Raw genomic sequence first — 25085 nt, forward strand, 5'->3', positions numbered from 1 at the left:
GTGAGCACGCATAGTTATTGGAAAGTATTGGTTATGTTCCCTATGTTGTACAGTATATCTTTATTTATTTTCTACATAGTAGCTTGTACATCTTAGTCCCTTACCCCTATCTTTTTTTTTTTCCATAGAAAAGCATTTTACTTTCTGATTTTTATTTTTTATTAACTTTTATTGGAGTATAGTTGCTTTACAGTGTAGTGTTCCTGCTGTACAGCAAATTGAATCAGTTATATATACACCCCCTCTTTTTTGGATTTCCTTCCCTTTTAGGTCATCACAGAGCATTGAATAGAGCTTCATGTTCTCATTAGTCACACATTTTGTGTATAGAAGTGTATGTATGTCAGTCCCAGTCTGCCAATTCATCCCATCCCCTCCTCCCCACTTGGTATCCATATATTTGTTCTTCACATCTTTTATCTCTATTTCTGCTTTGCAAATAAATCCATTTATCATTTTTCTAGATTCCACATAAAAGGGAGATTATGCATATGTGTGACTTACTTCACTCTGTATGACAGCCTCTGGGTCTGTCTACGCCTCTGCAAATGGGACAGTTTCATTCCTTTTTATGGCTGAGTAATATTCCATCGTGCACAGCTTCTTTATTCACGCCTCTGTTGATGGACATTTAGGTTGCTTCCCTGTCTTGACTGTTGTAAACAGTTCTGCGGTGAACGCTGGTGTTCATGTATCCTTTCAAACCATGTTTTTCTCCTGATATGTGCCCAGCTCCCTTACCCCTATCTTGCCCTTACCTACTTTCCCTCCCCTTGATAACCACCAGTTTGTTCACTATATCTGTGTGTCTTTTTTGCTGTATTCACTGGTTTGTTTTATTGTTTTAGATGCCATGTATAAAGAGTTTCACGGGTTAGGAATCATTGAACTCTTTAAACAAAGAGAAAACGTAAGCTTGTCTATAAAGTATATGTAGAAGTATATTGTCTGAAGTATATTCATCAGTTAACTTATGAATTATTCTTCTGTAGATTAGATGTTATTTTTAGCACCATTAACTTAATATTTGGGAAAGAATTTTACCTTGTATATGTAATACACTTTCTTTACGTTATTAAGACTTTTAAGGATATTTTATCTAAATATATATGTTTTATATATATATATATATATATATGTATGTATAGATACAGTGTCCTGTTCAGTAATCTAAAGTAGTTCTCATAGGTAAATCTTGAAAGTAAGACTTTCCTCTTGATGTTACATGAGTTGAAACATGCCGAGGTAAAGGTGTTTTCTGTTCAGGTGTTTGGGAGTTTTTGTGCATCTCAGCAACGTGGAAAAATTATTGGCTTGAACTGTTGAAAAATCTCAAGTAATTTGATCAGAACCTCTAGCTTTCTCTTCCTTTCCCCATGTGTCCTCTCTATTTCTATCCATGTGTCTGACTGGCTTGTTGACTGAGCTGGTGCTGGCTAAATTACAAAGAAGGCCTACATGGGAACATGAAGTATGGTGACTTCCTTTTTGTTAGTCATCTTTCCAGTGCTGGTTCCATGTACTCTGTTGTCCGTCAAAAATCAAGTTGGTTTTGTTACGATTAGAAAGTATATTTTTTGCATACTGACACTGGTGTTGATGACTTTCTCTTTTTCTTTTCTCTATTTTACTTTTTGGCCGGGCCTCACAGTGTGTGAGATCTTAGTTCCCCAACGGGGGATCAAACTGCCGCCCCCCTGCATTGGCAGCCCGAAGTCTTTAACCACTGAATCACCAGGGAAGTCCTGATGACTTCCTTTAATTGGTGGCAATCTTGAGAAAATTATGAGGCTACATTTGAGTCAGGAAAAAAATAATGTGCAGAGTTATTAACAATGTCAGCCTGGGTGGCGTGAGGAACACACTGCTCTTGTTGCTGCCAAGTCGCTTCAGTCATGTCCGACTCTGTGCGCCTCCATGGACTGCAGCCTACCAGGCTTCTCCATCCATGGGATTCTCCAGGCAAGAACACTGGAGTGGGTTGCCATTTCCTTCTCCAATGCATGAAAGTGGAAAGTGAAAGTGAAGTCACTCAGTCGTGTCTGACTCTTAGCGACCCCATGGACTGCAGCCTACCAGGCTCCTCCATCCATGGGTTGGTACCATACCAAAAACTCTTGTTGGTACCATACCAAAAACTCAAGGCGGCTGTTTTCAGGCTGATCACATTTTGGGCCACCTTTTTCAAATCAAATTGCCAACAATGATAACATTATCAACATTTTCATAATAGCCTAGTAGGTAAGAGCATAACTGATTCAGCAGTCAGACTCAGGGTTCAAATCCAGACTTTGCTGCCGTATCAGTTCTGTGGCCTTGGGCTTCATCTCAGTTAAGTTTCTGAATCTACAAAGGAGTGATGATGGTGGCAGTATCTGCCTCATAGGATTGTTGGGAAGATTAAATTAATTAACACATTTCAAGCCCTTTGCCCAGAGCTCTCAATGATAGTTGTTACTTGTGGTGATATTAAACCCAAACAACAAGATATGGCCCTTCCCTTATACTACTAAGTTAGAAGGTACTGTCTTAGCCACTGTTACACACATGACTTCATTTTCTTTCTGGCTTATTTTCCTTCCTCTGGCTCTGTTCCTAACTTTTTTTTTTTTTTAAACAAGCAAATAAAATATCAAGTGCATCTCCTTCTAACCCTCCCCTGCCTTTTAAAAAATCATCAACCTATTTCTTCAATGCTGCCAACAATCTTTTTTAAGTGATGTTAGCTCAGTCCTGATTTCTTTTTCTTTTGCTTTTTGTCTCAAAGTAATTGTGTTAGTTGACGCTCTCCTTGGCAAATGCTCACACCACCGTTTGCTACTGTTGGTTGTTGGTTTAGTCACTCAGTCGTGTCTGACTCTTGTGACCCCGTGGACTGAAGCCCACCAGGCTCCTCTGTCCATGGAATTCTCCAGGCAAGAATACTGGGGTGGCCTGCCATTTTCAGTCAGTCCCCATTTGCATTCCCTAACCCAGGATACCACAGGTGTGTTTTCTGTCTCTGTAGTTTAACTTTTTCTTGGAATTTCAAGTAAGTGAAATCATGTAGTCTGTTGTCTTTGTGTCCGGCTTCTTTCTTCAGCAAAATGTTTTTGAGACTCATTCATACTGTGGCATACGTTAGCTATCCATTCCTTTTTTATTGTTGAGTCGTATTTCATTGTATGAATGTACCATATTCTGAAAAAGATTCATTCTGCAACTGAAACTTTTGAATTTTTTTCAGCATAATTGATAAGAACATTCATGTACAACTCTCTGTATGGTCCTCTGTCCCTGAGATGAATGAAAACACACCTTGATGTGAAATCGTTGGGTGAGATGATGAGACACTTCCAAACTGTTTTCCAAAATGACTGTACTATTGCACTTTCCCACCAACAAGGGATAAAATGGGAAAGTTCTAGTTTCTCCATATCCTTGGCAATGCTTTGGGTATTTTACTGGATGGGCTATGGTATTTTGTTTTGATTTTGACTTCCAATGACTAACGATACCCAATATTTTTTGATGTACGTTCCTGTGAGATATATATATATATAATATCTTAACATATTTTTCTCATTAAAAAAATTGAACTATCTTTTATTATTGTGAGAGTCCTTTATTTATTCTATGTACATCCTTTATTATGTATTTAGCTCTTTATATATTCTAAATACATACATAATTTCAGATAATTATTTTGCCAGTATTTTCTTTCAGTCTGTAGCTTGTGTTTTCATTTGTTAAATTATTTCTTTTGAAAAACAGGAGATTTAACATTATTACTTTTCAAATTTTTATTTGTTTATTTGGCTGGGCTCTTCATTGCCGAGAGAGGCTTTCTCTAGTTGCAGCGAGTGGGAGCTGCTCTTGCTTGCAGTGTGTGGGCTTCTCCTTGTGGTGGCCTCTCCCGTTGCAGAGCACAGGCTCTAGGGCGTGCGGACTGCCAGTTGTGGCACGTGGGCTCAGTAGCTGCGGCTCCTGGGCTCTCGAGCACAAGCTCAGCAGTTGTGTTGCACAGGCTCACTTGCCCTACAGCATGTGGGATCTTCGCAGATCAAGGATCGAACCTGTGTCTCCTGCATTGGCAGGTGGATTCTTTACCACTAAGCCACCAGGGAAGCCCAGAAGTTTTAATTATAAAGGAATTCAGTTTTGTGTTTTCCTTTTATGGTCTTTAAACAATTTTTTTTTCTTTTATGCCTTTAAAGTGTCATACCTAAAATATTTTTGCCTAATCCACAGTAATTTTCTCCAACTGCTTTCTTTTACAAGCTTTGTAGCTCTTATTTCTAGATCTATGATACTATCCATTTTGAGTTGACTTTTTCCATAGTGCAAGGTAAAGGTTGAGGTTCTTCCTCCCTCTCATATGTATAATCAGTTTTTGGTATCATTTTTTTGGAAAGACTGCCCCTTTCTTCACTAAATTACCATGTCACCTTTATTGAATATGGATTGATATAAATGTGCGAGCCTGTTTTGGACTCTATTGTCTTCTGTTGTTTATCTTTATGGCAGTACCCTACCTCTTTGATTATTATAACTTTATTGTAAGATTTGAAATCAGGTATTATCTTTCCGCTTTTAGTTTTAAAGCCAGTCCTCATTCAAAAATGTCTCAGCAGGGGATTTCCCTGGTGGTGCGGTGTTAAGACTGCACTTCTACTGCAGGGGGCACTGGTTCAATCCCTGGTCAAGGATTGAAGGTCCTGCATGCTGCACAGCATGGCCAAGGCGGGGCGAGGGGAATCCCATCAGACTCCCACGTTTATGCATCGCCTGGGCGATTATGGGCAGAGAAAGCTATTAAGACGTCTCAGGAAAGATCAGTTTTACTTGGGCTAGGCTAGGCTTGTCATTGTACTGAGTTACTTGTCACAGCTAGCAGCATTTAGCAGAATCACACTTGGCAGAATCATAATTATGTGTAATGCCTGCCGTGTACCAAGTGCTTTGTGTAATTATCTCATTTAATACTTTCAGGGTGGTGCAGAGAGGACATTATCCTCATTTGATAGTTGAGTCCACAATAACATTTTTGAGGTCACACGCCTAAGCAGCTGGCTTGTGATGGAAACATTAACAGCAGCAGTATTCACGTGAGAGAGCCAGGTTTTGAAATCTCACCTGTTTGATGATCTTAGCCCTAGGTTCTTTTATCTGCTCCAGGCAGCTTTTTTTTTCTATGGAGAGGAGGTTTACCTTTTTGGTTTATACAGTGGAAATAGTAGTGGTTGTAAGAGAGAGGACGTGTGTATCCCTCTGTCGTTTCCTGCAAGGTTCCTCTCTGTCCTTCTGTCACTCTGCCAGGCTCAGGGCAGTCTGCTCCTCTTGCCTTGAAACTCCTAAAGGAGCTTCCTAAAAACTGTCAGGGCTCACAGAAGAGTAGGAAGATGCCGGTTTCTTATAGGCTTGTCATTGCTCGAACTGTCACTTTTAAACAGCTATTATTTCCATGGGCAGAGGAGCCTGATGGTCTCACAGAGTCAGACACAACCAAGCATGCACACAGACAGAGAGACGGTGACTTAGAAAACATTTTGTAATTCTATGTTTATAAGTATTTTATTAGTTCTTCTGGTTTAAAGTGTCACACCAAGGTATCATAATATACTGTCTTCATGTTTTTAATGTATTTTTGTTTAGTTTGGATTCATTAGCACTTTTTCCTCCTTATATTAGCACATTCAGAAAAGCCTTTGTGAATGGTATAGATCAAGCCGTAATTGTTTAATGTCATCATTTCTACTCATATCACAAGTTTTAACTCTTGACTGTTGCATAGTGTGATGTCCTTGAGCAAATTAGTTGTTGGTATAGACTTAGAATGGGCTTAAGTAGGTCAGCATAATGAGTATATTTACCCCAGGAGCATGGTATAGAATTGATGACCCCTATTATGTAACAGTTTATTGCACACTGCTCATGGACTACCACTGGAGGAGAATCTGTTCGTTTTATTTACTATGATAACTTCTTATTTGCATATAGACTTCCTTTTGTTTTTCATGAATTATCTCTTCCTGATTCCCTAGCTGCATTTCCTCATATATGATGATCTCCAGCTTGAGCAGGTCCTGGTAAAAATGAAAGTGCATTTTCCCCCATTTCTTTCCCCTTTAGACCTCTCAGGTTATGAAAATCAGATGTTTCTAGTGCCCTAGAACAATGGCAGTTTGAGTATTAAATTAACATTAGTTGTTTTTTTGTTTTTTTTTGTTTTTTTTTACTGTTAGGTTCTATTTATTCTAAAGAATAAAGGGCTCAGAAGAAAGTTAATACTCAAGCCTGATAATGATTCAGAGTATAAATTATTACAGATTGGTGTCACCTGAAGGGAAAAAAGTATAGTAGCTCAGTTTGTAAAAACACTCCCTGAAGCTGATTAAATCCAGTAGCCCATAATAGTTAAAATGAAAACATAGCACTAGCAGTCGTGCAGTAGCAGTCGTGCAGCTTTTCTTAGATCTGTAGTGTACACAAGAGTGGTGAACATTCATACACATAAAACCTCATAGGCACGTATTTGCCATGTTCGTATTCTAGGCTGCGCATCTTGAAGGAAACTCCTTAGGTGCAGTGTAAGTGACCCTTGTGTGGGTCAGAGGAAGTGTGTGGTCCTTCATTGCTAAGTTCTTTCTTCTCAAGGGTACAGACCCAGAAGAAACTTGGGGAGCTGTTGCCCTCATTATTGAAAATGTTCAATTCTTACTTTCTTATCCACTCTTCTGCAAATTGCCATAGATAGCATCATTTTTATGGTTATTTAAAATTTTGTTTTGGCTCTGCCGTGTGGCATGCAAGATCTTAGTTCCCGACCAGGGAATCAAACCTAGGGCCCTTGACAGTGAGAGCCAAGTTCTAACCACTGACACTCCAGGGAATTCCCTGTTGCATCATTATACTCTAGACTTTTTTAAGTTATTCACTTTTGAATGTCTTGGTTTAAGCAGTTATGACAGATTTTTATTTCAGTAATTTCAAGCCATTCTCTTCCATAGAGGCAAACTGTAAATCACAGCAAAGTAAGATCAGTATGTGAGCTTAATTAATCATTTAATTAAATCATTTGTTCATTCATTTGGCAAACATCTCTTCCGCACTGTGTCACTGTGGGGTGGTCATTAGACTAGGAGTGCCGTGTAAAAATGGGTAGCTCGGGCCAACTCTGCTTTTATTCAGTGAAGTGCTAGGGATTAGACAAGCAGCTACCAGAAAATGTGATATGTTTTATGTTGAGAACTCAAAACTTGAGGGGTAGACACCTCATAATTCACTGAACTGGAAGACACTGAAATGTGGCCTTGTGTCTTATATTAGTGTGGACAAATAAAAGTTGTGCAGCAAGTCTGCTTCTTGATTTACATGGTATCAGTGAGTTATTGAGTAGAGAGATGTTTTTACTGAGTATTAGTTACATTGGTTATAAAAAGTCATACCGAATCTAATGAGTCTGACGGGATTCTGCATTTTTTGTTCATACTTGTTCATTTCTTTTTATTGCAGATTTCTCTTGGATTTGGCTACACATTTATAGATCTTCTGCACTGTGTACAGTCACAGGTGAGTTAAAAGTAAGCTTTCCTGTTGGTATATTCTGACTTTTTAAGTATAATCAAACATTTAAAATTATTTACAATTGAGCAATATAGTATATAAATAAAATGAATGTGAATTTTAAAATGTCGTACATTGGTCTACATTTGTTTTATTATGAAGATTCAGTATCCACATGTTAGAAATGATATTTGAAGGTAAAAGGACCATAGCTGTTGATCAGTGTTTGTTGTGTGTAGTTGGGAAGAGTTTACATTTACCCATTGGATGAGGTGAATTATAATTTCATAGCCTGGCAAAATGTGTATACTTATTTTTATATGTAAATAAAAGAGTGGTTGCTATAGATTTTGGCAGCAAATTTCAGTCTTAGACAGGTAGATTTAACGAGCAGGCTCTTCTGGTCCAACCAGTCTGAAATAGCTTCCCAATCACTCCTTATCACACAACTCTGATTTATTTTTATCATAATGTTTATGATCATGTGATGTATTTTTATTTTTAGTCTCTCCTACTAGAATATAAACTCCATGAACATTGGGGCCACTTTTGTCTTGCTAAAAACAGTATCTGTAGCCCTTAGAATAGTGCTCATTGAATAGGAAAGACTGAATAAATGTTTGTTACAGTAATTATTGGGTAATAGATATTAAGAATTGATTTATATTCAGAGTCATTGAACTCTGCATCTGTAAATACAAACTAGAAATAGTTCTTTCTACTTTTCTCTAAATATGAAATTAATTTCTATCACATACTTTTTAAATATAGAGCTCTTAAATGCTCAGAGAAATTACCTGTGTTACTCAGGTATGATTAATCAGGGTAGAAGTCAGAGGATAATGCTTCCAATTCGGTATTTTGTCAGCACCCTAGTAGGTTCTTAGGATTAAGTGATGGATAAATCTGACGCAAGTATGGGAGCTTCTCGCCTCCTTACTCCATCACGCTGCCATAATGGAAATGTTTTATGATACCTTTATGGAGAACAAAGTTTATTTGACCTTAGCTGTCCAGTTTTAATCTCTGAAAACCAAACAAGTTACAATTTTCCCACTACCTGTCAGTGCATACAAAATGTAATTTACTTAAGTTGTGCTCTCTTTGTAGACTGAGGGGAATTTTGGGCCATTTTTCTACCCTCTCTGTTGCTGTTTGAATTCATTCTTGAAGGTAGCTGTGTGCATACGTTGACACAGCTGCTGCCTTGTGTGCTTGGTGGTTATTCTCTAAGAGTCCCCGGATGTTAGGCACTACCGTTGGTTCGTTACCTTTCATTTTTTGTATGCATTGTGTTTTGATCTGTTTGACCCTCTTTAAGTACTGGTCTCTCCTTCTGCCATCGTGGTTTTTCATATAGAAAGAACTAAGTCTAACCTCTAGGCCTTTTTTTCTTTTTTAAAGTTAAATTTTGGGAATGACACAGCCATTTCTTATTTATATCTAATTTGCAAGTGCAACTTGCAGAGATTCCTTTGATAATACTAAATAACAGCAGTTATTACTTATAGCTCGCTCACTGTGTGCCAGGCATTATGTAAGTGCTCTTCATTATCTTCAGAATAACAGATAAGGAAATGGAAGCTGAGAGAGGTTAAGTGACTTTTTCAAGGTCATATCAAGGAAGTGGCAGTTTGCCACTCCAAAGACTTTGATCTTAACCCCTGAGGTCCATTTTCTGCCTAAGTAGCCTTAAATACAAGCATATTTGTGGCAAGAAATGTAATATAGGAACATAGTATTCATATTTGAGGACTTAAAATTAATTTTAAAATCAAATATTATGGAATATTTTGCTTACATTTCATTAGTAAGTCTTTTAACCTTTATTTCAAACTGTATAACATGACGACTCATTTGAAATTTAATGATGCCCTAAGCAATTTAAAGTCCCACTCTGGCACTTTAATTTTGTACTCACTTTTGGGGGGCAGGTGCATGGGAAAAAGCCATTTGGATTCATTTTGTTGTTGTTGTTGTTAAAAAAATATGGTATCCTATGAATCAGAATTCTTTACTCCTTGCAGTATTAGAAATACTATGTTATGAGTGGCATCTGTGATTTGTTGGGTAAATCACTTCTACAGAGAACAGGTTGTGTGAAATATTGTGACTATAGAATTACTTAGAACCCTTATCTTGGATGGTGTCATAATTTATGTCTCTATAGAGACTTACTCTAATTATTTAAGAAATGAAGTGACATAACTTTGAGATAAATCAGAACTTTATCTTTCCTTCTTTATCTTTCCAGAAAAGAACTTCAGCTTTCCTTATTTAATTTTCAAGGTTGAGTAGGATATATAATACAGAAATATTTTGAGTCTCAAATATATAGTATACTGTTGTTATTTAGTCGCTCTGTCATGTCTGACTCTTTGTGACCCCATGGACTGTAGCCCGCCAGGATCCTTTGTCTGTGGGATTCTCCAGAAAAGAAATACTGGAGTGGATTGCCATGCCCTCCTCCAGGGGATCTTCCCGATGCAGGGATAGAACCCGTGTTTCCTGCACTGGCTGGCGGCTTCATTACCACCGAGCCACCAGAGAAGTCCTATAAGATTCTGTACGTGAATGAATATTGAAATTTTGATTTGAAAACATGGTTAAGTATATTTCTTCACATTTTCCTAAAGGATTTTGTCTCTGAGTGTAAATGCAAATTCCAGGTTTGAGTATAGTGGAAGAGAATTCTGTAGTTGGAATTTAAAAAGAATTTTTTTAGCTGCCTGCACTGTGCTTCCTAATCTATAGCTTCGTGAGTGTTGCCATTGCAATCTCACATTTTAAGCATTTTTAAGATTGGCCAATAAAAATTTCTCAGAATTGGTAGTCAAAACAGGAACGTTAGATAAATCTATTTTGACAATGTAGCCTTGAAGTGTAATATTCCCCTTTGCTATGGAAACCTGGGCTCACTGTGGAGTCATATATATTGTGGATTTATATATGTTTATTTTCTCTAGGATAGAGATATCTGAGGTGGGCACAGAATGGGATGGGTGGCTGAAGGTTGTTCATGCATGCTAGGTTAGATCTCAACTCTTCAGTACCAACATGGAGAGAGAGTTCTCCAAAGAACAGGAAAGCATGATATACCTCTTGTGGTATGTTGTATACTCAGTGCTAAACACTAAACAATATATTACATGTATCAAGACATAAAAGAAATTATGTCCCCACTAGTTGGAAATACATTTGAAATGAGTATTTCTTGGATTTTGAATCGTTTCTTTGCTCATAGGTATGAAAAGATTTGTAATTAGGTGTTGGATTTAACTGAGAGGTGTGTAAATTCCCATGAAGACAGGAAAGCTTGATTTGACTATGTATCTGAGAAAATCAGTATTATTCTAAACAGAAATGCAGTATATTAATATTTAAATGCTTTAGGCAAAAATCTGCCAGCATTTAACTGTATTGCTATTTTAGTGGTATTTCCTTCAGATGTCAGCCGTATAGGCACTGTGATTTGGAAAAATAAATATTTTGACAGTTGATAAAATGCCCTCGGCCATTTAGCTATTCAAACTGGAATCCTGAGCCCATCCCCACCCCCCTGAGTAGAACCCTCTGCTCCTTGTATGTAGAATGGACCCAGGAAAAAACAGGCTTACTGGTCAGTTGAAATTATCTTCCAGTGGGTGTTATTGACACAAAGCCACAATTGGAAACTATTTGTGTGACATGCCAGTTTTTAAAGCATTTTTTCCTCTTCCATTTTCTTCCCTTTTTATGCACACATTCATATAAACAGCTTGGTTTAGTTTTTCCCCGTGAAACTACATTCGTTCAGCACCATTAACTTTCCTTTCTCTCTTCCCTCCCTCCCTTCACCTTCAGGCCATCCCTCCTTCTCACTCTCTTCTCTTTCGGAATATTAATTATTTATTTCCTGTTAGTCTATGCTAAGTGCTATGGGAAATATAAAGAATACCTACCCCATTGTGTTAAACTGGAAAAGGAGGACTGTTGCATATTTAACTCCATATTTCCTTGCAGGTCCTTTCCCCATTGAATTGGCTCTCTGATCTTTCTCTTAAAGAAGAAAACCAAGCCTTGATTTCTGAATTATATGTTTGCTTCTGCTGAAAGTCTTAATCTATGGCAGAGATCAAGGCAACAGCAACAACAGCAAAAGCTGTCCCTCATAAACAAATGTCCTGTTTATACGGGGGCAGCAGTGCTTGCAAAGTGTGCTCCTCGGAAGGTGCACATTCTGGGAGGTAGGTGTGTTGTGCTTGATGAAGTTGAGACAGAGTCCAGGCTGTCTGCGTGTAGAGCAGGGGTCCAGACAAGCAAAGTGATGTCAGCTCAGTGCATTGTTGAAAGATTTACCAGAAATAGGGCAGAATCTGGTTTTTATGGTTCATTCAAATGCTAGAAAGCAAAACTTAGAGTTGCAGCAGTTTTAAAACATGACTTTTTATAAAATTCATCACGATGTTTATTGGGCTGTAAGTTGAATTTCACTGTAGAGAGATTTCACTGGGAGAGCACTGTGTTTTTTTAATTGATAAATTCTAAGTGTGACTTGTATTGGCACCGCTGGTATTCTTTGAAAATAATTAAAAGTACGGCCAGTCTAGGGCTTCCCAGATGGTGCTAGTGGTAAAGAACCTGCTTACCAGTGCAGGAGGTATATTGATCCCTGGGTCCAGAAGGTGCCCTGGAGAAGGGCATGACCACCCACTCCAGTATTCTTGCCTGGAGCATCTAATGGACAGAGGAGCCTGGTGGGCGACAGTCCATAGGATCACAAAGAGTCAGATACAACTGAAGCGACTTAGCATGCATAGCATGACACTTCAGGTTCCTCTGAAAAGCTACTCTCAGCTTGTGGGATTAGATGGCTAATGCGAAAGTATTGCCGGAGAAGGCAATGGCACCCCACTCCAGTACTCTTGCCTGGAAAATCCCATGGATGGAGGAGCCTGGTAGGCTGCAGTCCATGGGGTCGCTAGAGTCGGACACGACTGAGCGACTTCACTTTCACTTTTCACTTTCATGCATTGGAGAAGAAAATGGCAACCCACTCCAGTGTTCTTGCCTGGAGAATCCCAGGGACAGAGGAGCCTGGTGGGCTGCCGTCTATGGGGTTGCAGAGTCGGACACGACTGAAGCAACACAGCAGCAGCAGCGAAAGTATTACCAGTCTATACCTTGTGTTAATCTTTTGAGTTAGCATGTCTTAGAAGAAGTAGCATTGGAGCTAGAATCTTCTGAGAAAGAAGTAGAGATCTGTAGTGTAGGTGTATGTATGCCTGAGAGTGGGGAGAAGTGGTTGCAGATTGTTTATATTAATAAAACTTATATTCTCTTGCCTTCTTTTGTTACTGGCCTTTAGATTTCAGTTCAAAGTTGTATGTTCTACTTAACCTGAATAATAGAGTTGTTAGCTTTAGGGAGAAAGTCTGCGATAAGCAGAATTGCACATTTGTGCCACCATAGTAACAAGTGCGTGGCATTTGATGTGGGTCAGTTACTAGGGTAAAGAATCTGCCTGCCAATGCAGGAGACACAAGAGACAGGTTCGGTCCCTGGGTCAGGAAGATCCCTTGGAGAAGGAAATGGCAACCCACTTCAGTATTCTTGCCTGGAAAATTCTGTGGACAGAGGAGCCTGGTGGACTACAGTCCATGGGGTCACGAAGAGTCAGACATAACTTAGCAACTGAACACATACACACACAAGGAATTTTAGCTATGCCGTTCACTTTCATTTTGGAAAAAGTGACAGATGTATGTTATTTTCTGGACAGGTGTTGAATTTGAATCAGCTGACCTTGCCAGAATTTCCTTAAAGAGAAAATAGCAAATAAAATCAGGCTGCTTCCATTTAACACCTCATAGTTTATTTTTGAAGCACAAATCATGTATATTGTTTTCCACTGTTCATAGCATCTAAATGTAAGGCATAAATTAAACATTTATTTATAAAATTATCCATATCCATAATGATTATGTAGCACTTGCCTTCCTTCTCTTCATCCCTCCCTCCCTTTCTTTTTTTCTATGTTTCTTTGCTGTTGGGATATAGAGATTTCTGTTGAGACTTCTATTGCTAGCTTGAGACTCAGAAAAATTGGACATAACCTGAGAAATTAACAGTGAATTTTGAAACTTGTGATTTTAACCCAGTTTTGCATATTTGGTTTGTCAAAGCCTTGTGTGCTACTTCATGAGTGAATCATGGGTTTCTTTAGTTAGTGGAAATATATTTTTTTGTTCTAGTCGCAGCTACAGTTCTGCCTTCCCATCCAAAAAGAGCCAAGGGGAAGGAAGAAATATGTAGCATTTAATAATGGCTTTTAAACCATATACTATAGATGTATGTAGTCCAGTTTCGGAGGATCTCTTAAGTATATGTCTCCAGGCAAGGTTGAGAGATTGTTGTGCCATAGTCTGTAGACTTATTTGCCTTTACTGCTTTTGGAAGTATTCAAAAATACTGAATTGATTTAGAATTGGTAATTTGAGGCCTTTGCTTTCTTTAAACCACAGTTTTAGCTGTGGTTTTGGTGCCAGTTAGATAAAATTCTAACATGAGCAGAAATCATACATTTGAAATTTTGTGGTCTTCACCTTAAAGGGTGGGTAGTCTGTTAGCTGTCAATATCACGGCATTGGAGCCCAGTTTTATTATACCTCCTTGAGAAGAGCAAAGGACTAAAAAGCATGGGTGTGATGAGCTGGGGTAAATTTCATCAGACAGATGAATGGGTGAGCTTGTAAAAGACTTTCCCGTGCTTATATGAATACCAAGACTTTGACTTCTTCACCTAAACTATGAAAGAATACCTTTGAAGAAACAGCTGTGTTGTAATTATTGAATTGGTGGCTTAAGTTAGAATAGAGAAAATCAAGCCTGGAGGAAACAGTTTACCTTGCAGTTTCTTTGAGTTCTTTGTCACTAAAAAGGCTGTTTGATCTAGATTTCTAATTCTTCCTTTTATATGGCAGTTTTATTACAGTCCAGAAAATAAACTATTTGCTAGGTTATAAGATAAAGTTTGAAAACTGTATGGTGGTTACTGATCCTATTATATTTGAATGGAATGGAAATGGAAATTTCCTTTGACTTGAATTAAACATCTGTTAGACAAATTAAGTTGGTTTTATGAGTTTTACTTATATACAATAGTAGATTTTGTGCATGAACCCAGTAGAATCTTGATTTTAGATTTTCTCTGAAGCTAGATGCTTTGGAACATTAAAATTTTCCCCTAAGGTAGAAGTTAGATGTTTATTGTTGTTACCCCTTCAGAATATTCCCAAAGTTTCATAAAATCTTAATTGTCCAACAGGTAAGTTATTACTTCTTTGAACTTGTTCACTGATATATTTATAAGTCAAGATCCATCTCAAACTTTTTCATTAAAGAGAAAATATTAAATCTTAGTCTTTGTAACATACTGCTGTTATCTTTTAAATATATTAAATATATTGTGATTTTAACATATCCTAAATTCCAGTTCATATTGCTCTAAACCATAATGTGTGCTCACTTTATTTATCTATTTCCCATCTTTTAATTTTTTCTTCCTTATTTCTAAAAGGAAGGAAAAAGACAAAACTTTTCTTCTTTAACACCACAGTGACTATCATCAAAATTGTTCAACGCCAGAGCCAAATGGTGTCTGCAGCATTGGCCACAATCCCCACGGACATTCTTCCCTGGTGGCTGTCCTCTGGCCCTAAGGGGTCCAGGAATGCCACACCAGGAGCTTTACGCTTACCTAATTGACCATCCTTGACCCTAGAGGCATTTGTTTATTATTATGTATTTATTTCCACAAATGTGGTATCTTTGGCTTATTATGGTACTTCTCCTTCAGTGTTTTTGTCGTTACTTTTACTGAGGTTACTGTTGATTAAAGGGTCCTGTTTCATACTAAATTTCAAGGGCCGATTATGAAAATAGCATACCTGATCATTTGTTTATATGCTACAATGAGGTTTCATGAGTTAAAGTTTTCACAGTGTTTTGAAGTAGAGATAAATGTAGGTTACCTTGAGGGGTAGAGAGAAAAGAAAAAACAAACATTTACTATTATTGTTGGCAAGATATGGTTCTTGACCTTTGCATGTTTTGTATGAGTTTCAAATCTGGATAATTCTTTGTGTCAGGAATTGAAGTATGTTCTGATCACGTCTAAATTCTCTTTGATTGAATTTGAGACTGAACCACTTTTGATTTTCAAAGCTTTCAAATGGGCCGTAATGTCTGTAGTGAAACAGAACTTGGTGTCTTTCAACTCACCTGCTTTTAATTGAATCTTGTAACAATTGCAGAGACATTTTGTGCTACCTTCTATGTTAGTTGAGGAAAATGATTCTTATCTCAGAAAAGGAAACTTGATTAACTGATCCCGTCAGATAGTACAAAATGAATTTCATCAGAAGTACTCGAAAGATGTGGATCAAGAATGTGAAGGAAATTGAGTTGGAAGCATCCTACTTCATTAGAATTTTTTTCATTATATAGAGCAACATGGTAGTGTTTTGTTTTTTTTTTCATCGTTTTGTTCATAGAACATTTTTAATATTACTGCTGCCCATATATGTGCATGTAACTTTTCTGTCAGTGTATCACTAGATAGATAAATTTGTTTTATTTAAAAAGAGCATTACTATATTACCAAGGGATTTCCCTGGTGGCTCAGATGGTAAAGAATCTGCCTATAATTCGAGAGATCTGGATTTGATCCCTGGCTCGGGAAGATACCCTGGAGAAGGGAATGGCAACCCACTCCAGTATTCTTGCCTGGAGAATTCCTTGGACAGAGAATCCTGCCAGACTACAGTCCATGGGGTCACAAAGAATCCGAGACGACTGAGTGACTTTCACTCACTCAGTAACTCGTATTACCAAAGATTGATAATTATGAGGCGACCCCAAACAGGTAGAACGTAGGCCATGAACACAAATGAAGACTTAAGTGTTAAGTTATCTGTGTAATTAAATGTATAGTTTACTTATATTTGATGAAATGTCACAGTTACAGGCCATTCCACAATGTGATTTCATCACAGAGACATAAATGTGGAACCAGGTATTGTCAACACAGATCCTCTTTAAATCCTAGTGCAAATGTAATAGAAAGTTCTCGGAAGTAAAAGATCGTTTATGATTCCTCGCGTACATATTGTTCTCACCATGTGCCAGGTAGTGTTCTCTACGGTCTTCCTATAATAATCCACACACCGTCAGGTGAAGCCTAGGAAGTGGCTGCTGCTACCGTCTCTCTCTAGAGATGGGCACTGGGAAGTCCAGCGACCTGTCCAGTGATGTGCGCCTAGACCAGCTAGCTAGCTAGATGCAGGATTGGGACTCCAGTCTGAAATTGGTAGTGTTTTGCCTATGAGAGTTTGTTCTCTTAAAAAATAAAGAACAAATAAACAGACCATTCAAACACACACAAAAGATAATAATTTCAAAATAAATAAAGTTTCAAGCTAACCTAAGTTTGGGGGAAAATGTGACAAGGCTTAGCATTTTATTGGCCGTCCCCCTCTCCCAGTTAGGCTCTGTGAGCCCACGGAGTTGCTAAATTGTATACAGTATCAGAAATGATTATCTGACATTAATTAATAAAGGGAAATGCAGGTCACAGAAATTATGTTAAGCTGTTCTTTGGCTTCAAATGAGGTTACACAGATAATTCATTCAGTGGGATTTAGATTTAGATGTTTTATTAACATGGGTTGTTTTGTCTGATGGATGGAAAAAGGGCTACCTCACTTTCTTTTTCAGTTCCTCTCTTTAAAAATAGGTTTTCTAGAAGAATCTTAAAAAGGCATATCCTAGACTTCCCATACTAAGAAATCCTAGGACCTTTTCACACAAAGAACAGAAAATGTTACATTCAAAACCAAATTTCAGTTGTTATTTAGAAAAAGTTATATTTCTAAGAGTGACTAGAGAGTTCTTTTAATTACTTGACAGACAGCTTAATTTATATTGAAGTACAGTTTCTTGTTCATGTTGACTATATTATATTTTAGATAAACATGATTTAAATGAACAGACGTGGCATTTACATTTTATGAAATGTTTAATAGTTAGGCTCCCCTTCCTCTCAGATTTCCTCCAGTATTTTCACACAGCTTCTCTGTAGGATCAGTGCAGAATGTTTTTAGGCACTTACGAGTTGTTGTGTTGTAATTCAGAGTATTCACCATAAATACAAAAGAGGTTTTAATTACCTACCACCTCAAATCGACTTTATTCACAGCTGAGTTTCCTTTTTCTTGCAAAGCTGTTTTTTAAGCAAATACAGAATAATTTAATTAATACTGTGACATAGGCTTTAATGTTTTGATAATTCATACTATTTCTTAAAGCACTGGTGAAATCTGCCTCTCAGATTTCTTTCTGAGTCCTTATCTCTATTGTAACTCATGGTTGTTTGTTGCCTCTTAACATTTTTTGTTTTATATGCCCTCCAATAATGGCTTGACCACATCTTTAAAAAATAAAGTGTAGAAATATTTTTATAAATCAGAATATAAAGGAGTTTTAAGAAGGAAACTTTTCTTACATACCTACATTCTGCTAGTCCTTAAGGTATACCTTATTCCATCAAATTTGTACTCCCCTCAGCTTGGATTATCTACATTTTATCTTGGAAATTTCTGAGACTCATGGAGTTTAATCAGTGTCATATAAGCGGGCAGGTTGCTCTAGAATATGAAGCTAGGACTATATATTCCTCAACTCTGTCCTCTTTCGAAGATCGAGTCGCCTCCTTTAGTGATGCAAATGGAACTTGTTGATCAGGTGAATCTCTGACTTGTTTTTCATTCCCTGGCCAACTGGTGGTGTTTTCCAAATTAGTCTGTTTTCATTTTGGAGCAGTTATTGTGCCCAGAGTAAAATAGGAACGTTTTGGGTTTCAGAAGCAAAATATATGGCCTTTGTCCCACCCACATCTTTTATGTAAGAAGAGAAATGGAGAACAAATGTTAAGTTACATAAATGGGATTACAAAACAATGTAACCACACATACAGAATAAGGTATCGTAGCAGGTGTACGGGGTGGGAAGGTGAGGGACACTGGGCCCCATGGCGGTCCCTCTGCACACTCTTGACCTGTGGCTATCTTGCTGTGACATCTACTACTCTGCTGTGTTTTGTGGATCATTACAATGGGAGTAGCTAGAAATGAAAGAGAAACACAGGGTGTCTTGTGGATGGGACTCAATTGCCACAAAGACAGAAAAACAACTGCTAGTTACATCTGAGCTGAAAGTGTCCTGAGAATGCAGAATGGTGACTACTGCACTCCACTCCCAGTCCAACTAGATTATCAATTTTCCTGCTTTTATTGATCAGGAAGAAGCCGTAACATGTGGGTTTATCCTAAGTTCTGAGTAGATTCTTAGATTTTAATTTACCTACTAGAGGTTAATATATTATATCTGATAGATTCTCTAATTAAAGTATACTACCTCATGTTGAAGAGGTTTTAAGAAATGGTTAATGGTTACTGCTTTAATATAAGAATATCATCTACATTTTTAAGAGTAGTCAGTTGCAGGTGCCTTGGACACAGAGAAAAGATGCAGGATTATTGAAGTAAAACCTACCTTGAGGACACTTTATTTCTTTTTTTTTTTCTTTTTAAATTTTTATTAATTTTTTTTAACATCAAAAACATTTTGTATTGGGGAATAGCCAGTTAACAGTGTTGTGGTAGTTACAGGTGAACAGTGAAGGGACTCAGCCATACATATACAGGTATCCATTCTCCCCCAAACCCTGTTCCCATCCAGGCTGGCACATAACATTGAGCAGATTCCATGTGCTATGTAATAGGTCTTTGTTGGTTATCCATTTGAAATATAGCAGTGAGTACATGACCATTGCAAAGTCCCTAACTGTCCCTTCCCCCGGGCAACCATAAGTTTGTTGTCTAAGTCTGTGAGTCTCTCTCTGTTTTGTAAGTAAGTTCATTTGTATAATTTCTTTTTAGATTTCACGTATAAGGGATGTCATATATTTCTCCTTCTCCTTGTCTGACATACTTCACTCAGTATGATACTCTCTAGGTAATTTGGAAAACTCAGCAGTGGCCACAGGACTGGAAAAGGTCAGTTTTCATTCCAATCCCAAAGAAAGGCAATGCCAAAGAATGCTCAAACTACTGCACAGTTGCACTCATCTCACACGCTAGTAAAGTAATGCTCAAAATTCTCCAAGCCAGGCTTCAGCAATATGTGAACCGTGAACTTCCAGATGTTCAAGCTGGTTTTAGAAAAGGCAGAGAGAGGAACCAGAGATCAAATTGCCAACATCTGCTGGATCATCGAAAAAGCAACTTTCAGAAAAACATCTATTTCTGCTTTATTGACTATGCCAAAGCCTTTGACTGTGTGGATCACAATAAACTGTGGAAAATTCTGAAGGAGATGGAAATACCAGACCACCTGACCTGCCTCTTGAGAAACCTGTATGCAGGTCAGGAAGCAACAGTTAGAACTGAACACGGAACAACAGACTGGTTCCAAATAGGAAAAGGAGTACGTCAAGGCTGTATATTGTCATCCTGCTTATTTAACTTATATACAGAGTACATCATGAGAAACGCTGGGCTGGATGAAGTACAAACTGGAATCAAGATTGCCAGAAGAAATATCAATAACCTCAGATATGCAGATGACACCACCTTTATGGCAGAAAGCAAAGAAGAACTAAAGAGTCTCTTAATGAAAGTGAAAGAAGAGAGTGAAAAAGTTGGCTTAAAGCTCAACATTCAGAAAACGAAGATAATGGCATCCGGTACCATCACTTCATGGCAAATAGATGGGGAAACAGTGGAAACAGTGACAGACTTTATTTTTCTGGGTTCCAAAATCACTGCAGATGGTGATTGCAGCCATGAAATTAAAAGACACTCCTTGGAAGGAAAGTTATGACCAACCTAGACAGCATATTAAAAAGCAGAGACATCACTTTGCCAACAAAGGTCCGTCCGTCTAGTGAAGGCTGTGGTTTTTCCAGTGGTCATGTATGGATGTGAGAATTGGACTATAAAGAAAGCTGAGCGCCAAAGAATTGATGCTTTTGAACTGTGGTGTTGGAGAAGACTCTTGAGAGTTCCTTGGACTGCAAGGAGATCTAACCAGTCCATCCTAAAGGAGATCAGTCCTGGGTATTCATTGGAAGGACTGATGTTGAAGCTGAAACTCCAATACTTTAGCCACCTGATGTGAAGAGCTGACTCATTTGAAAGGACCCTGATGCTGGGAAAGATTGAGGGCAGGAGGAGAAGGGGACAACAGAGGATGAGATGGTTGGATGGAGTCACCAACTCAGTGGACATGGGTTTGGGTAGACTTCGGGAGTTGGTGATGGACAGGGAGGCCTGGCATGCTGTGGTTCATGGGGTCTCAAAGAGTCGGACACAACTGCGTGACTGAACTGAACTGAGTGAGGTACATCCATGTTGCTGCAAATGGCATTATTTCATTCTTATTAATGGCAGAGCAATATTCCATTGTATATATGTACCCCATCTTCTTTATCCATTCCTCTGTTGATGGACATTTAGGTTACGTCCATGTCTTAGCTGTTGTAGACAGTGCTGCAGTGAACATTGGGGTGCATGTATCTTTTCAGGGAGGGCTCTTTATTGTTAATATCAACTTGAGTCTAATCTATTCTTCCTATTCACATTCCATCTCCCTGCCCCCCTAAGACATCTCTTCTTTCTCTACTATGTGGTTTTGTCATATTGAGCATATTCACATAATGCAGTTAGAACAATGCCTAGCACTTAGAACATTGCTTTTTAAAAATTAGCTTTGCTCTTCCTCCTTTTCTTCCCTTTCCTCATGGTCGGCTTCTATTCCTCATTTCTCTGATTCCTGTTCTAGTCTAGGTTGAGTTACATTTCTGAAAATTTCAGATCAGCATCTCAACAGCAGTTCCCAGTTGAGCTCTACCTATTGTCCAGACCATAGACTCTACCCTTTCTCTCCTTTTTTGCCTCCTGATGTTTCCTATCTATTTTAAGCCTTAAAAGTCTTAACTTATACTGCAGCAGGGAAAGAGGCAAGCCTTCTTTCCTGAGCAGGAGCCCAGTAATCAGTTGAAATCATCTTTAATAGTGCGCACACACACACACACTTTCATACATACATACAATCACTTAAGAAATGAAACTCACAAGGTAACCACAAATGATCTGACAAGGCACTGAGTAACAAAGTAGAGATAGGCGAGAGTGGGCCAGAGAGTTGAGGTTCCCTCCCCTTTATATTTTTTCCTTTCTAGCCTAGTAAGAAGAAATAAATATGATGAGAGCTAGAAACCTTTTAAGAAATGACGGGTTAGCACCTAAAAAGTCAATTTCCTAGGATTTGTCCCTCTTGAAAATCACTGAGTATTTTTACTAAAATGTCTTTTCTTAAATGTTTTCATTGTGATTACTTCCTCACTTCCTCTTACTTACACCTTGTAAAGTCCCCTCCTAGGGGGAGAAGAAAGAAATGAAAGAAAGAGAAGGGCATTTATTCTTAAAATTTCTTCCCAACTAGAGCTTTGCACAAATTGTTAGTTTGGGAGCACAGAGTCCTAGAGGTTCTGAGGAATAAAAAGCAGTGATTAAGCATGTTACCTTTAGACTCCAACAGGTAGTCATGTGAATATTCCATCACATTTCCAGTGTACGCTGCCTTTGTCAAGAGTTGTTGTCATTGTTGGTAGACATCTACTAAGGAAATGAGAGAGTGATTTTTTTAAAAGGAGGGGCTCTCTGTCACTCATTTATTCCAAAGGAGTACTTTGTGAACATTTATATTTCTAAATTTGTGAGAGTAAACTTGTGAGAAAGAGGGAGAAAATTTGCTCAAAATATCACCAAATGAAACACCAAATGAAATATGCTATGGCATATTCAAAACTGCTGTTTTAGCAGTGTTGTCTTTAATTTAGAATATTTGCCAGGTAGATTACATAAAGACTTTAGCACTTTTTTTGTTTCTTTTTAACTGATTGCTCTAGCAGTGGCATAGCAAATAAAAAAGTTAAGCCCCAGTCCTCAGCTGTGTGTCTTACATTAGGAAAGGCAGGACTAAAACAGACTTGCAGAAGAGCCAGTGGGCAGTTCATCAGAGTGGCCCCAGCCCGTGGCTGGGAGACCTTGGCTATGCTGTTTCTTCTTCCTGGACTCAATGCATCAGAATCTGTTAGATTACAAGGAGAAGTCCATTGTGACCCTGCAGTTAATCTTAAAAAAGCAAAACCCACGAATGACCATTTAAAATGCACAGCACATGTATACCTGTGGCGGATTCATTTTGATATTTGGCAAAACTAATACAATTATGTAAAGTTTCACCTTATCTTTGACAAAGGAGGCAAGAATATACAATGAATTAAAGACAATCTCTAACAAGTGGTGCTGGGAAATCTGGTCAACCACTTGTAAAAGAATGAAACTAGACCACTTTCTAACACCATACACAAAAATAAACTCAAAATGGATTAAAGATCTCAACGTAAGACCAGAAACTATAAAACTCCTAGAGGAGAACATAGGCAAAACACTCTCTGACATACATCACAGCAGGATCCTCTATGACCCACCTCCCAGAATATTGGAAATAAAAGAAAAAATAAACAAATGGGACCTAATTAACCTTAAAAGCTTCTGCACATCAAAGGAAACTATTAGCAAGGTGAAAAGACAGCCTTCAGAATGGGGAGAAAATAATAGCAAATGAAGCAACCGACAAACAACTAATCTCAAAAATATACAAGCAACTCCTGCAGCTCAACTCCAGAAAAATAAACGACCCAATCAAAAAATGGGCCAAAGAACTAAATAGACATTTCTCCAAAGAAGACATACAGATGGCTAACAAACACATGAAAAGATGCTCAACATCACTCATTATCAGAGAAATGCAAATCAAAACCACTATGAGGTACCATTTCACACCAGTCAGAATGGCTGCGATCCAAAAGTCTACAAATAATAAATGCTGGAGAGGGTGTGGAGAAAAGGGAACCCTCTTACACTGTTGGTGGGAATGCAAACTAGTACAGCCACTATGGAGAACAGTGTGGAGATTCCTTAAAAAACTGGAAATAGAACTGCCTTATGACCCAGCAATCCCACTGCTGGGCATACACACTGAGGAAACTAGAAGGGAAAGAGACACGTGTACCCCAATGTTCATCGCAGCACTGTTTATAATAGCCAGGACATGGAAGCAACCTAGATGTCCATCAGCAGATGAATGGATAAGAAAGCAGTGGTACATATACACAATGGAGTATTATTCAGCCATTAAAAAGAATACATTTGAATCAGTTCTAATGAGGTGGATGAAACTGGAGCCTATTATACAGAGTGAAGTAAGCCAGAAGGAAAAACATAAATACAGTATACTAACGCATATATATGGAATTTAGAAAGATGGTAACAATAACCCGGTGTACGAGACAGCAAAAGAGACACTGATGTATAGAACAGTCTTATGGACTCTGTGGGAGAGGGAGAGGGTGGGAAGATTTGGGAGAATGGCATTGAAACATGTAAAATATCATGTAAGAAACAAGTTGCCAGTCCAGGTTCGATGCACGATACTGGATGCTTGGGGCTGGTGCATTGGGACGACCCAGAGGGATGCTATGGGGAGGGAGGAGGGAGGAGGGTTCAGGATGGGGAACACATGTGTACCTGTGGCGGATTCATTTTGATATTTGGCAAAACTAATACAATTATGTAAAGTTTAAAAATAAAATAAAATTAGAAAAAAAAAAAATAAAATTAGGAAAAAAAATTTTTTTAAATAAATAAATAAATAAAATGCACAGCATTTGGGCGTTACAAATGCTTTGGGCTTGGAGGAAATGAAATGTGCAGTGTAAGTGCCGCTGCATGCCTTCTCTGTGTCCAACTCCTTGTGGCTCTGTGGACTGTAGCCCGCCAGGCTCCTCTGTTCGTGTGATTCTCCAGGCAAGAGTACTGGAGTGGGTTACCAATTCCTGCCCCGGGGATCGAACCTATGTCTCTTGCATCTCCTGCATTGGCAAGCGGATTCTTTACCACTGGACTGCTGGGAAAGCCATAGAGTAAGTAGCGTATCCCTAAAGCAATGATTCTAATATCTGGCGTAGTGTAAATTCCCCACTCGTTTTCTGTCTCTTGCCTGGAACATCTCTGGAAGTCTTTTCTCGGTTTTAATGGATAATCTCGATTAGTAAGGTAACAGTTAGCATTGGGGCACAACAGGCGTTCACCAGAGGAGGAGCAATGTGGAGTTGAGCCTGCGAGCCGGAGGGTGAGCTCTGCCTTTCCCTACTTCTTTTCTCAGTGCCTTGCCATGCTAGGGGGGCCTTCTGGGGTGAAAATGAAAATCCAATATGAAGTGAACTCAGTGTACACACAGAAAATGAGTGTATTAGCATTTTAGAAAAATGGGACCTGTGGTCACTTTGAATGGCACAGTACATCAAAAGTGGATCCTGTCACTTGGATTCAACATAATACCAGATTCAGCACTAGCCAGCTGACACTGTCATC

The 25085-nt window shown here is 38.4% G+C and overlaps 1 protein-coding gene across 7 annotated transcripts in view; it reads left to right on the forward strand.

Moving 5' to 3' along the window:
- The window catches only part of NCOA2 (nuclear receptor coactivator 2), a 286486-nt gene that overhangs the window by 96628 nt on the left and 164773 nt on the right, over nucleotides 1-25085 (forward strand). For all 7 annotated transcript variants that reach the window (XM_070382281.1, XM_070382289.1, XM_070382286.1 and 4 more), the window contains one exon: nucleotides 7495-7551. The gene's annotated coding sequence lies outside the window, so the exon portion shown is untranslated. The remainder of the gene's footprint in view (nucleotides 1-7494; nucleotides 7552-25085) is intronic.

The sequence above is a fragment of the Bos mutus genome, chromosome 14 (genome assembly GCF_027580195.1).
Source record: "Bos mutus isolate GX-2022 chromosome 14, NWIPB_WYAK_1.1, whole genome shotgun sequence".
In the NCBI taxonomy this organism is placed as follows: domain Eukaryota; kingdom Metazoa; phylum Chordata; class Mammalia; order Artiodactyla; family Bovidae; genus Bos; species Bos mutus.